Raw genomic sequence first — 13225 nt, 5'->3', positions numbered from 1 at the left:
ATCCCTGAGGTAGATTTCTTTGTTTAGCCTTGAAATTCTGCAGGCTGTATAGCTTCAACAATCATAAGAGAAAAATAAACTGTTTGATTTGTGAGCTTTATGTTGTAGTTTAATAGGAACATGGTTCTCGAGTTCACTAGGGACTTGCAGGCCACTCCATCATTTTCCCTTGCCGACTGACACCTTAAAGGAAAGATAAAGTGGAGGTGAAAGAACTTACTCCAAGGAAAACTCCAAGGTGAGTATCAAATGCTGTCAACTCTCAAGGAAGGTGAAATATTATTTCTACGTAGATTTTTCTGATAAAATTCTGCCTTTCTAGGAGCACAACACTTAATCAAGTAATCTGAATGCTGGTGTGCCCCTGCAGTGATATTTTAGACAAATGCAGTGCACTGTGAGAAAACTAATTAACTTTGACTTCACTGCATCCATCTCCAGAAGATTCAGCTCTCTTGTTGTTTGGGTAGAATAATTAAAGAAAAATAAAATTTCCCCAAAGAGAACAACTTTTGGTTCTATTATTGTAACACAGAAATGAAATAAATTGTTGCCTTGGAAAGAAATGAAGTGCAAACTCTTTCCATCTGTTTATTTGGGAAGGAAGGCAGGTTACCTCATCCTCACTGCCACAGACGATTACTAGCTTTTTTGTTCTGGCTTCTACAGCATGGAAGACTGCTCATCTGTCAACGGCTTCACACACCAGGCCTGGCTATGCCTATCCTTGCCAAATGATGGGTGAGTGAAGTATAATGCCCCAAATTGTGGACAGTAGTGAGCTAAGGTCAGCTACCCAGGCAGCTAGCTTTGTTACATTTTTAACTGCTGCTCAGCGAAGGACATGAGAATTTAAACCTCCAGGGCAAGACCCGATCACTGCAATCTCCAGCTCAAAGCTTGAAATGTCATCCCTAATCAATCAGTTGTTAGGGATCACAGAATATTTTTTTAGCTTTTATTCTGGAATTGGCTAGAGATTGAATATAACTTGAAGGAATGAGAGCTTATCACACATTCCATCGAATTCACTTTTGTAAGTGAGATAACCAGTGGATAAACTCTGTCATGGGTGGCCGAAGTCTTGTTAATTGGACAGAGCACTTAGATGTTGAGTAGGAGATAAATAATTTTTCTAAATTATAAGCAGTTTCATAAAAATAAGTCGATTTTGCAAAAACCTTTGAAAAGCTCTAATCTCTTTTCACCAAACCCCATGAACTGCAGGACTTTCTGGAGTTGTTAATTTAAGATAATAGGAAAAGTTTGTGAACCTGCTGTCTTTGATTTACTTTTTTAGGCTATGAGTAAAATTTATACAAAAACTTACCACCCACATTTAGAATGACTGACAAAAGTGAATACAGGAACCAAAGGGATTTCTGAAGGATAAAAAATTATCCTTCAAAAACATTTTAAACAATTTAAAAAATTATCCTTCAAAAACATTTTAAAAAATTGTCTCAATTGCTAAGCACTCTTATTTGAGACTGGCAATAACGTGTGTTGCTCAGTTTTGATCTGACAACCAAAAGCAGATCAGCAAATTTTTGTATCCACAAACATTCTGAAGCTCATGAAAAAAGATATGAGATCTCTACATGGTGGCCTGAAGTTACACAATTTTGGTCAACTCACAATACATGAGAATAAGTGTAGTGCTTTTGATACTGCTCCTTAAGGTCAGATTACAAGGAAGGCTGACATTACAATTCTGTTTGAACCATATGTCAGCTCTTCCTTCATGGCTTAAAACATGAAACAAGTTTTCGACCTTCAAAGAACTGAACAAAAACACCATATGTCTTTGACATTTCATGCTCAATAGACAATGTTTTCTGTTTTTCTGTTCTTAATTTTGACAACATTTTATTAGAGGCATACTACACATGGGACAACATTCTTTTGCTTTTGCTCTCAAAACCAAGGACCTAATCAATTAATGTAGAAGATAAAATAGAAATTGATGCTGGCAATATATAACTTAAGCACAGTTACAGGATATGTTAACTTCCAAAGACGAAAATTGAAGAAAAGCCATAGAATGTTTGGCTATCTCCCTCCTTGGAAGATGTGGCAGGGAATCTAACACATTCCAAATATATTCTCTCATTCAAGGATTTAAATTGAAATTCTGGGCTCTCAAGTAAAATGTTTCAAAGGAATGTTTCTGTGGACTCTGGTGTGGGCTTCATCTCACCATATGTTGGGTGTACAAACAGTTCAACAGGGCTCAGTGGCAGATACAGCAGCACTATGCTAGCAATGCCATGCTCTAGCTGAAGGATTATTTGTGGTCCTGGTACTTTTTCCTCCATTCACACAGAAGGGAGGGCTCAATCTGTACTCTGCCCTCAGGATAGGGTCATTAAAGCAGTGTGCAGGAGATTGGCTCAAGATGGCAGAGTAGAAGGATGTGCTCTCACTCCCTCTTGTGAGAGCACAGGAATCACAACTAACTGCTGAACAATCACCAACAGAAAGACACTGGAACTCACCAAAAAAGATACCCACATCCAAAGACAAAGGAGAAGCCGCAATGAGATGGTAGGAGGGGAGCAATCACGATAAAATCAAATACCGTAACCGCTGGGTGGGTGACTCACAAACTGAAGAACAATTATACCACAGAAGTCCACCCACTGGAGTGAAGGTTCTGAGCCCCACATCAGGTTTCCCAACCTGGAGGTCCAATAATGGGAAGAGGAATTCCCAGAGAATCAGACTTTGAAGGCTAGTGGGATTTGATTGCAAGACTTCGACAGGACTGGGGGAAACACAGACTCCACTCTTGGAGGGCACACACAAAGTAGTGTGCGCATCAGGACCTAGGGGGAAGGAGCAGTGACCCCATAGGAGACTGAACCAGACCTACCTGCTAGTGTTGGAGGGTCTCCTGCAAAGGCAGGGGGTGGCTGTGGCTCACTGCCAGGACAAGGACACTGGCAACAGAAGTTCTGGGAAGTACTCCTTGATGTGTGCCCCCCTGGAGACCGCCATTAGCCCCACCAAATGGTCTGCAGGCTCCAGTGCTGGGTTGCCTTAGGCCAACCAACCAACAGGGAGGGAACTCATCTCCACCCATCAGTAGAAAGTGGATAAAAGTTTTACCAAGCTCTGCCCACCAGAGTAACACCCAGCTCTACCCACCACCAGTCCCTCCCATCAGGAAGCTTGCACAAGCCTCTTAGATAGCCTAATCCACCAGAGGGCAGACAGCAGAAGCAAGAAGAATTACAATCTTTCAGCCTCTGGAATGAAAACCACATTCACAGAAATATAGATGAAGATGAAAAGGCAGAGGACAATGTACCAGATTAAGGAACAAGATAAAACCCCAGAAAAACAACTAACTGAAGTGGAGATAGGCAACTTTCCAGAAAAAGAATTCAGAATAATGATAGTGAAATGATCCAGGACATCAGAAAAAGAATGGAGGCAAAGATCGAGAAGATGCAAGAAATGTTTAACAAAGACCTAGGAGAATTAAAGAACAAACACCTAGAATAATTAAAGAAGAAACAAACAGAGATGAGCAATACAATAACTGAAATGAAAATTACACTAGAAGGAATCAATAGCAGAATAACTGAGGCAGAAGAATGGATAAGTGACCTGGAAGAAAGAATGTTGGAATTCACTGCCATGGAACAGAATAAAGAAAAAAGAATGAAAAGAAATGAAGACAGCCTAAGAGACCTCTGGGATAACATTAAACGTACCAACGTTCACATTATACGGGTCCCCAAAGGAGAAGAGAGAGAGAAAGGACCAAAGAAAATATCTGAAGAGGTCATAGTTGAAAATTCCATAACATGGGAAAGGAAATAGGCACCCAAGTCCAGGAAGCACAAAGAGTCCCAGGCAGGATAAACCCAAGGAGAAACATGCCGAAACACATAGTAATCAAATTGACAAAAATTAAAGACAAAGAAAAATTATTAAAAGCAACAAGGGGAAAACGACAAATAACATACAAGGGAACTCCCATAAGGTTAACAGCTGATTTCGCAGCAGAAACTGTACAAGCCAGAAGGGAGTGGCACGATATATTTAAAGTGATGAAAGGGAAGAACCTGCAACCAAGATGACTCTACCTAGCAAGGATCTCATTCAGATTCGATGGAGAAATCAAAAGCTTTACAGAGAAGCAAAAGCTGAGAGAATTCAGCACCACCAAACCAGCTCTACAACAAATGTTAAAGGAACTTCTCTAAGTGGGAAACACAGAGAAGAAAAGGACCTACAAAAACAAACCCAAAACAATTAAGAAAATGGTAACAGGAAAATACATATCGATAATTATCTTAAATGTGAATGGATTAAATGCTCCAACCAAGAGACACAGGCTTGCTGAATGGATACAAAAACAAGACCCATATATATGCTGTCAAGAAGAGAAACACTTCAGACCTAGGGACACATACAGACTGAAAGTGAGGGGATGGAAAAAGGTATTCCATGCAAATGGAAATCAAAAGAAAGCTGGAGTAGCAATACTCATATTAGATAAAATAGATTTTAAAATAAAGAATGTTGAAAGAACAAGGAAGGACACTACATAATGATCAAGGGATCAATCCAAGAAGAAGATTTAACAATTATAAATATATATGCACCCAACATAGGAGCACATCAATATATACGGCAAATGCTAACAGCTACAAGAGAGGAAATTGACAGTAACACAATAACAGTGTGGGACTTTAACACCTCACTTACACCAATGGACAGATCATCCAGACAGAAAATCAATAAGGAAACAAACGCTTTAAATGACACAATAGTCCAGATAGATTTAACTGATATTTATAGGATACTCTATCCAAAAACAGCAGTTTACACTTTCTTCTCAAGGGCACATGGATCCAAAACCTATGGGATGTAGCAAAAGAAGTTCTAAGAAGGAAGTTTGTTGCAATACAATCCTACCTCAAGAAACAAGAAAAATCTCAAATAAACAATCTAACCTTACACCTAAAGGAGCCAGAGAAAGAACAAACAAAACCCAAAGTTAGTAGAAGGAAAGAAATCATAAAGATCAGAGCAGAAATAAATGAAATAGAAACAAAGAAAACAATAGCATAGATCAATAAAGCTAAAAGCTGGTTCTTTGATAAGGTGAACAAAAATGATAAACGTTTAGCCAGACTCATCAAGAAAAAGAGGGAGTAGACTCAAATCACTAAAATTAGAAATGAGAAAGGAGAAGTAACAACAGACACTGCAGAAATACAAAGCATCATAAGAGACTACTACAAACAACTCTATGCCAATAAAATGGACAACCTGGAAGAAATGGACAAATTCTTAGAAAGGTATAACCTTCCAAGAATGAACTAGGAAGAAATAGAAAATATGAACAGACCAATCACAAGGAATGAAATTGAAACTGTGATCAAAAATCTTCCAACAAACAAAAGTCCAGGACCAGATGGCTTCACAGGTGAGTTCTATCAAACATTTAGAGAAGAGCTAACACCCATCCTTCTCAAACTCTTCCAAAAATTTCACAGAAAGGAACACTCCTAAACTCATTCTACGAGGCCACCATCACCCTGATACCAAAACCAGACAAAGATACTATAAAAAAAGAAAATTACAGACCAATATCACTGATGAACATAGATGCAAAAATGCTCAACAAAATACTAGCAAACAGAATCCAACAACACATTAAAAGGATCATACACCATGATCAAGTGGGATTTATCGCAGGGATGCAGGGATTCTTCAATATATGCAAATCAATCAATATGATACACCACATTAACAAATTGAAGAAGAAAAACCATATGATCATCTCAATAGATGCAGAAAAAGCTTTTGACAAAATTCAACACCCATTTATGATTAAAAAAACTCTCCAGAAAGTGGGCATAGAGGGAACCTACCTCAACATTACAAAGGTCATATATGACAAACCCATATCAAACAACATTCTCAATGGTGAAAAACTGAAAGCATTTCCTCTAAGATCAGGAATAAGACAAGGATTCCACTCTCACCACTACTATTCAACAAAGTTTTGGAAGTCCTAGCCATGGCAATCAGCAAAGAAAAAGAAATAAAAGGAATAAAAACCGGAAAAGAAGAAGTAAAACTGTCACTGTTTGCAGATGACATGATACTATACACAGATAATCCTAAAGATGCCACCAGAAAACTTCTAAAGCTAACCAATGAATTTGGTAAAGTTGCAGGATACAAAATTAATGCACAGAAACCTCTTGCATTCCTATACACTAACAACAAAAGATCAGAAAGAGAAATTAAGGAAACAATCCCATTCACCACTGCAACAAAAAGAATAAAATACCTAGGAGGTAAAAGACCTGTACTTAGAAAACTAAAAGACACTGATGAAAGAAATCGAAGATGACACAAACAGATGGAGAGATATACCATGTTCTTGGATTGGAAGAATCAATATTGTGAAATGACTATACTACCCAAAGCAATCTACAGATTCAGTGCAAACCCTATCAAACTACCAATGACATTCTTCACAGAATTAGAACCAAAAATTTTACACTTTGTATGGAAACACAAAAGACCCTGAATATCCAAAGCAATCCTGAGGGAAAAAAATGGAGCCAGAGGAATCAGACTCCCTGACTTCAGAGTATACTACAAAGCTACAGTAATCAAGAAAATATGGTGCTGGCACAGAAATAGAAATATAGATCAATGGAACAGGATAGAAAGCCCAGAGATAAACCCATACACCTATGGTCAACTAATCTATGACACAGGAGGCAAGGATATACAATGGAGAAAAGACAGTCTCTTCAATAAGTGGTGCTGGGAAAACTGGACAGCTACATGTAAAAGAATGAAATTAGAACACTCCCTAACACCCTACACAGAAATAAACTCAAAATGGATTAAAGACCTAAGTGTAAGACCCACACTATAAAACTCTTAGAGGAAATTAGAACACTCCCTAACACCCTACACAAAAATAAACTCAAAATGGATTAAAGAACTAAATGTAAGACTGGACACTATAAAACTCTTAGAGGAAAACATAGGAAGAACCGTGTTTGACATAAATCACAGCAAGATCTTTTTGGACCAACCTCCTAGAGTAATGGAAATAAAAATAAATAAATAAATAAATGGGACCTAATGAAACTTAAAAGCTTTTGCACAGCAAAGGAAACTATAAACAAGACAAAAAGACACCCCTCAGGATGGGAGAAAATATTTGCAAGCGAATCAACAGACAAAGGATTAATCTCCAAAATATATAAACAACTCATGCAGCTCAATATTGAAAAAACAAACAACCCACGGCTTCCCTGGTGGCACAGTGTGTAAGAATCCACCTGCCAATGCAGGGGACCCAGGTTCAAGTCCTGGTCCGGGAAGATCCCACATGCTGCGGAGCAACTAAGCCCCCATGCCACAACTACTGAGCCTGCACTCTAGAGCCCACGAGCCACAACTACTGAAGCCCACGCACCTAGAGCCCATGCTCCACAAGAGAAGCCACCACAATGAGAAGCCCACACAACACAACAAAGAGTAGCCCCCTCTCACTGCAACTAAAAGAGAAAGGCTGCACGCAACAACAAACACCCAATGCAGCCATAAATAAATAAATTCCAATCCAAAAATGGGCAGAAGACCTAAATAGACATTTCTCCAAAGAAGACATACAGATGGCCAAGAGGCACATGAAAAGCTGCTCAACATCACTAATTATTAGAGAAATGTAAATCAAAACTACAATGAGGTATCACCTCACACCAGTTAGAATGGGCATCATCAGAAAATCTACAAACAACAAATGCTGGAGAGGGTGTGGAGAAAAGGGAACCCTCTTGCACTGTTGGTGGGAATGTAAATTGATACAGCCATTATGGAGAACAGTATGGAGGTTTTTTTAAAAAAATAAAAATAGAATTACCATATGACCCAGCAATCCCACTACAGGGCATATACCCTGAGAAAACCATAATTCAAAAAGACACATGCACCCCAATGTTCATTGCAGCACTATTTACAATAGCCAGGTCATGGAAGCAACCTAAATGCCCATTGACATATGAATGGATAAAGAAGATGTGGTACATATATACAATGGAATTTTACTCAGCTATAAAAGCGAACAAAATTGTGTCATTTGTAGAGACGTGGATGGATCTAGAGACTGTCATACAGAGTGTAGTAAGTCAGAAAGACAAAAACAAATATCGTATATTAATGCATATATGTGGAACCTAGAAAAATGGCACAGATGAACCAGTTTGCAGGGCAGAAATAGAGACACAGATGTAGGGAACAAATGTATGGACACCGAGGGTGGAGAGCAGGGGTGGGGGGGGTGGTGGTGGTGGTGGTGGTGGGGTGAATTGGGAGATGGGGATTGGCATATATACCCTAATATGTATAAAATAGATAACTAATAAGAACCTGCTGTATAAAAAAAATAAAATAAAATAAAGCATTGTGCAGATGGGGAAAAAACGGAGTCAATTTTCAGCTTCTGAGTTTCAAAATTAACTCTGGAAATACATAGGAGGCAATAGCTTTAAAGAAAAAGTTTTCATATCTCAAAAGGCCAGATGCTGAAGGAATCAAAGCATAAGGTTAATGCCAAAAAGAACATATTTGGAAGAATACATAAGATATAAGAGCAAATTTCTGTTGCTCCAGTGATTTTAAAATATCCCTCTGAAATGGGGGTGAAGCTGAATTTGAGAATCATCAAGTATGAGAGGGTGATGTGGGCTCTGAGAAGAGGTAAACATGGAGCAACAGAACCCCTATAGGTTTGGGGTCCCAAAGTAGGGGGGACTTGTACCCTACTTCCCATTATGAGCCCTGGAGATGGCAGCCTTGCAGGACTCCCACCCCACAACATAATGTGCAAGCTTTAGCAGAGAGATGGCTAAGTGGATGACAGTGCTGGAGACAGAAACAGTTAGTTGGTCACAGTCCTAGTGTAGTGTGGTAGAACAGGGCGACATTTTATAAGCCCCCAAAAGGGTGGAATTTAGATGAGAAAGATCTGGTGAACTTGAAGAGACCTCAAATGACAGATGATGGGATTCTAGAAATAAACACAGGTATTACCCACAGACAAGATAGGAAACTGGGATGTCCAGCATGTCATCATGGAGGGTTGACAGTGACCAGGAACTGTCATTGGACCACAGACCATGACATTTCAACAGATGCAAGCATGGATAGATGCCACATGAGGGCCAGGCTCTACCCACGGTACTCTGCCTTAGTGCTGGGTAATCCTCCAGAACTGAGATGCAACCTGGGAGAAAGGGGAGGGGGAAAATTCTGAACTGCTCAATTGAATGAGCAGTTGGCCACAAAAAGGATTCTGAGGACCAGGAAAGTTCCATTACAGAGAATATATTTGTACTAAAATTGTCATTTCTGCACGTTTGTGGCCCAACATCTCATACTCACTTCACATATAAAAGTCTAACTTGAGTAGATCAGCTGCTGTCTAACTAGATACAGGAAGCAGTCACTAAGTTTCAAGATTACAGAGGGAAAGAGAAAGACTGACACCTGAGGAAGGAAGCGATGTTATTTCCAGTCTTGTAATGTAGTCTTTTCCATAGTTACTTAACATATCAATATTTGCTTGTCTGATACAGGATTTGGCAATCCATGGCTCCTGGACCAAATCCAGCCTGCCAGCTGCCTATTTTGTCAAGCTTGCCAATTAAAATTGTTTTAATATTTTCAAATGGTTGTAAACAAATCATATAAAGAAGAAAATCATATAAAATTCAAATTTCAATGTCTGGAAATAAAATTTTATTGGAAAATAGCCACACCTATTTGTTTGTGTAAAGTAGCTTTTGCACTACTACAGCAAAATTAAGTAGTTACAACAGACCATATGACCCTGACAGCCCAGTATTTTTGCCATCTATTCATTTATAGAATAAGTTTGACAACCCCAGATCTAGTAGCAAACTCCCCGGTTGAACAGTCAATAGAACTCAACTCATCAAATATGTTTGCTAGGATTCCCTGGCAGTTGGATATTAAATTAATCAAGCTGTTGCTTAATTTGAGTGAGTTATTGTATGTAAAAGTCTTAGGAGCAGAGTCTGACATGTGGTAAACACCATCTAAGTGATAGCTAGTCTTCTCATTTGTGATCTTGCATAATTTGAAACTGTACCTCTAGCTGCTGCTAGGATTTACTTCTATGGTTTCAATACTATTATTTTATTTTTTAAACTCGAAGAACCAAGTTTCTATTCAATTTGCTATCAGTTAAAGTAAAAAGTCATCTAAATGTTGCAAGTCAAACCAGTAAAAGTCAATCATCATGCCTTGTTTACTCTGAAATATGAACCTAAATTATGAAAAGATGTCACTACTGTTCCAATACTGTTTCCAATAGAATAATAATAGTAACAGTAGCTAGCATCTATTTCATGCCTTCCAAATGTTAAGCATTTTAAATGCATATTTTCACTTAACTCTAATGACATCCCTACAAGGTAGTGCTATCCCCCGTCTATAAATGGAAAACTTGGGCTCAGAAAGACGAAGGAACTTGCTCACCGTTGTGGTTCATAAGTGGCAGACCCAGATCCGAGTACTAGTCTAAATCTGTGGTCTCCCCTCTAAACCGTATGGCTTTTTCTTTACAATTTGTAGCTTCGTGTATCATTCACTCCTCTACTTAGTTTTCTTTCGAGAAAAACTCCCATTAGCAAGCTAGTTAAGGAGAGCTAGAAGTCTAATTGGTGACCAGAAGCAAATTTAATTCTGTGAGCCAAGACCCTGTGTGGTAAGGAAATTCACAGCCATGCCCTCTTCAGCACCACTTAATTGCCTCCTGTGGGAAGCAGCAGTTGGGGGTGTCCATTGACTTCCTGCGGTGGCAGTTTGGAATACAGCAGAGATCACTTACTGGCTGAACCTGACTGGACTGACTGCACAGCAGCCCGGTGATCCAGCGGAGGCGGGAGAAGAGCGGGTGCTCAGAAGCGGCCCTCGGCTCCCTCCCCTGGAGGCACAGAGGGCGGGGGTCTTGGTGAAGGTCTTTCTTGACGGCTACTTGCGGAGGTATGGATTCAGGATTTGTTCCTAGTGTCCAAGACTTTGATAAGAAACTTACAGATGCTGATGCTTACCTACAAATCTTGATAGAACAGTTAAAGCTTTTTGATGACAAACTTTGAAACTGCAAAGATGATGAATGGAGAAAGAAAACTGAAACTCTCAAAGAGACAACAAATAGCATGGTAGAATCAATTAACGCTGTTGCTGCAGATCGTTAAAGACCAGTGTAATGCGGAGAAGCACGCAGATGGAATTATAAGTACTATTAATCCTGTAGATGAAATATATCAACCTAGTCCCTTGGAACCTGTGATCAACACAATGCCTTCCCAGACTGTCTTACCTCCAGAACCTTCTCAGTTGTGTAAGTCAGAGCAGCGTCCATCTTCTCTACCAGTTGGACCTTGTATTAGCTACCTTGGGACATCATCAGACTCCAACACCAAATAGTACAGGCAGTGGGCACTCCCTACCTAGTAGAAGTCTAACTTCTCCAAGCCATGTCAACGTGTCTCCAAACACAGTCCCAGAGTTCTCTTATTCTAGCAGTGAAGATGAATTCTATGATGTGGATGAATTCCATCAGAGTGGCTCATTCCAAAAGCACTTAATAGATTCCTCTGGATCTGCCTCAGTCTTGACACACAGCCGCTCAGGAAATAGTCTAAAGCACCCAGATACCACGGAATCACTTAATTCTTCCATGTCCAATGGAACAAGTGATGCTGACCTTTTCGATTCACATGATGATATAGTTGATGAAGGGGAGGCAGGGTCGGTGGAAGAGCACAAGAGAGTTATCGTGCATCTGTTGTCACAGGTTAGGCTTGGAATGGATCTTACTAAGGTAGTTCTTCCAACATTTATTCTTGAAAGAAGATCTCTTTTAGAAATGTGTGCAGACTTTTTGCACATCCGGACCTGTTTGTGAGCATTAGTGACCAGAAGGATGCCGGAGATCGAATGGCTCAGGTTGTAAAATGGTACCTCTCAGCCTTTCACTCAGGAAGGAAAGGATCAGTTGCCAAAAAACCATACAAGCCCATTTTGGGCGAGAACTTTCAGTGTCACTGGACATTACCAAAATGATACTGAAGATAACTAGTTTCAGAAGAACCAGTTCCCTGGGTTTCCAAGAATAGCGTAACATTCGTGGCTGAGCAGGTTTCCCATCATCCACCCATTTCAACCTTTTATGCTGAATGTTTTAACAAAAAGATACAATTCAAGGCTCATATCTGGACCAAATCAAAATTCCTTGGGATGTCAACTGGGGTGTACAACATAGGACAGGGCTGTGTCTCGTGTCTAGACCATGATGAACATTACATTCTCACATTTCCCAATGGTTATGGAAGGTCTATCCTCACAGTGCCCTGGGTGGAACTAGGCGGAGAATGCAACATTAATTGTTCCAAAACTGGCTACAGCGCCAATATCATCTCCCACACTAAACCTTTCTAAGGGGGCAAGAAGCACGGAATTTCTGCTGAGATTTTTTCTCCAAATGACAAGAAGTCTTTCTGCTCAGTTGAAGGGGAATAGAATGGTGTAATGTATGCAAAATACTCAACAAGGGAAAATATCTGGTTTTTATAGATAACAAGAAGTTGCCTATAATCAAGAAGAAAGTGAGGAAGTTGGAAGATGAGAATGAGTAGGAATCCTGCTGCCTTTGGAAGGATGTCACTTTCAACTTAAAAATCAGAGACATCGATGCAGCAACTGAAGCCAAGCATAGACTTGAAGAAAGACAAAGAGCAGAAGCCCGAGAAAGGAGGGAAAGGGAAATTCAATGGGAGACAAGGTTATTTCACGAAGATGGAGAACGCAGGGTTTATGATGAACCATGACTGAAATGTCTCAGTGCTGCCAAGCATTAGGTTGGGAAATGCAAAGTTTGCTCCTGGTGACCAGGGCAGAGGCACAATGAAGTAACAATCTTCCTTTGGGAGAACCTATTCACTCCCTTCTTATTGCAGTGGTTCCTATCTCAGGAATACTGGACTTTCTGATGCAGATGACCAATTGAAGCAGGAAAAGCTTCCCTTTTTCCTGTTCTGTTGCAGTTCCAATGTTGACTTTGGTCTTGAGAAAAACTTCAGGTTTTGAAAACAAGATGACTGCTCCTTTTCCAAATCCCACGTTATAAATCCCAGTCTCAGAC

At 39.7% G+C, this 13225-nt stretch overlaps 1 pseudogene; it reads left to right on the top strand.

Annotated features, from left to right (window-relative positions):
- The first annotated feature begins 11222 nt into the window (after nt 1-11222).
- Nucleotides 11223-12956, top strand: LOC113618719 (oxysterol-binding protein-related protein 9 pseudogene; annotated as a pseudogene).
- The last annotated feature ends 269 nt before the right edge of the window (nt 12957-13225 follow it).

This window comes from Aethalodelphis obliquidens, unplaced genomic scaffold (assembly GCF_003676395.1).
Source record: "Aethalodelphis obliquidens isolate GAN/ISIS:26980383/991018 unplaced genomic scaffold, ASM367639v1 scaffold6, whole genome shotgun sequence".
NCBI classification, from domain to species: Eukaryota; Metazoa; Chordata; class Mammalia; order Artiodactyla; family Delphinidae; genus Aethalodelphis; species Aethalodelphis obliquidens.
The sequence above is the reverse complement of the archived record's forward strand: the minus strand, read 5'-3'. Positions and strand labels throughout refer to the sequence as shown.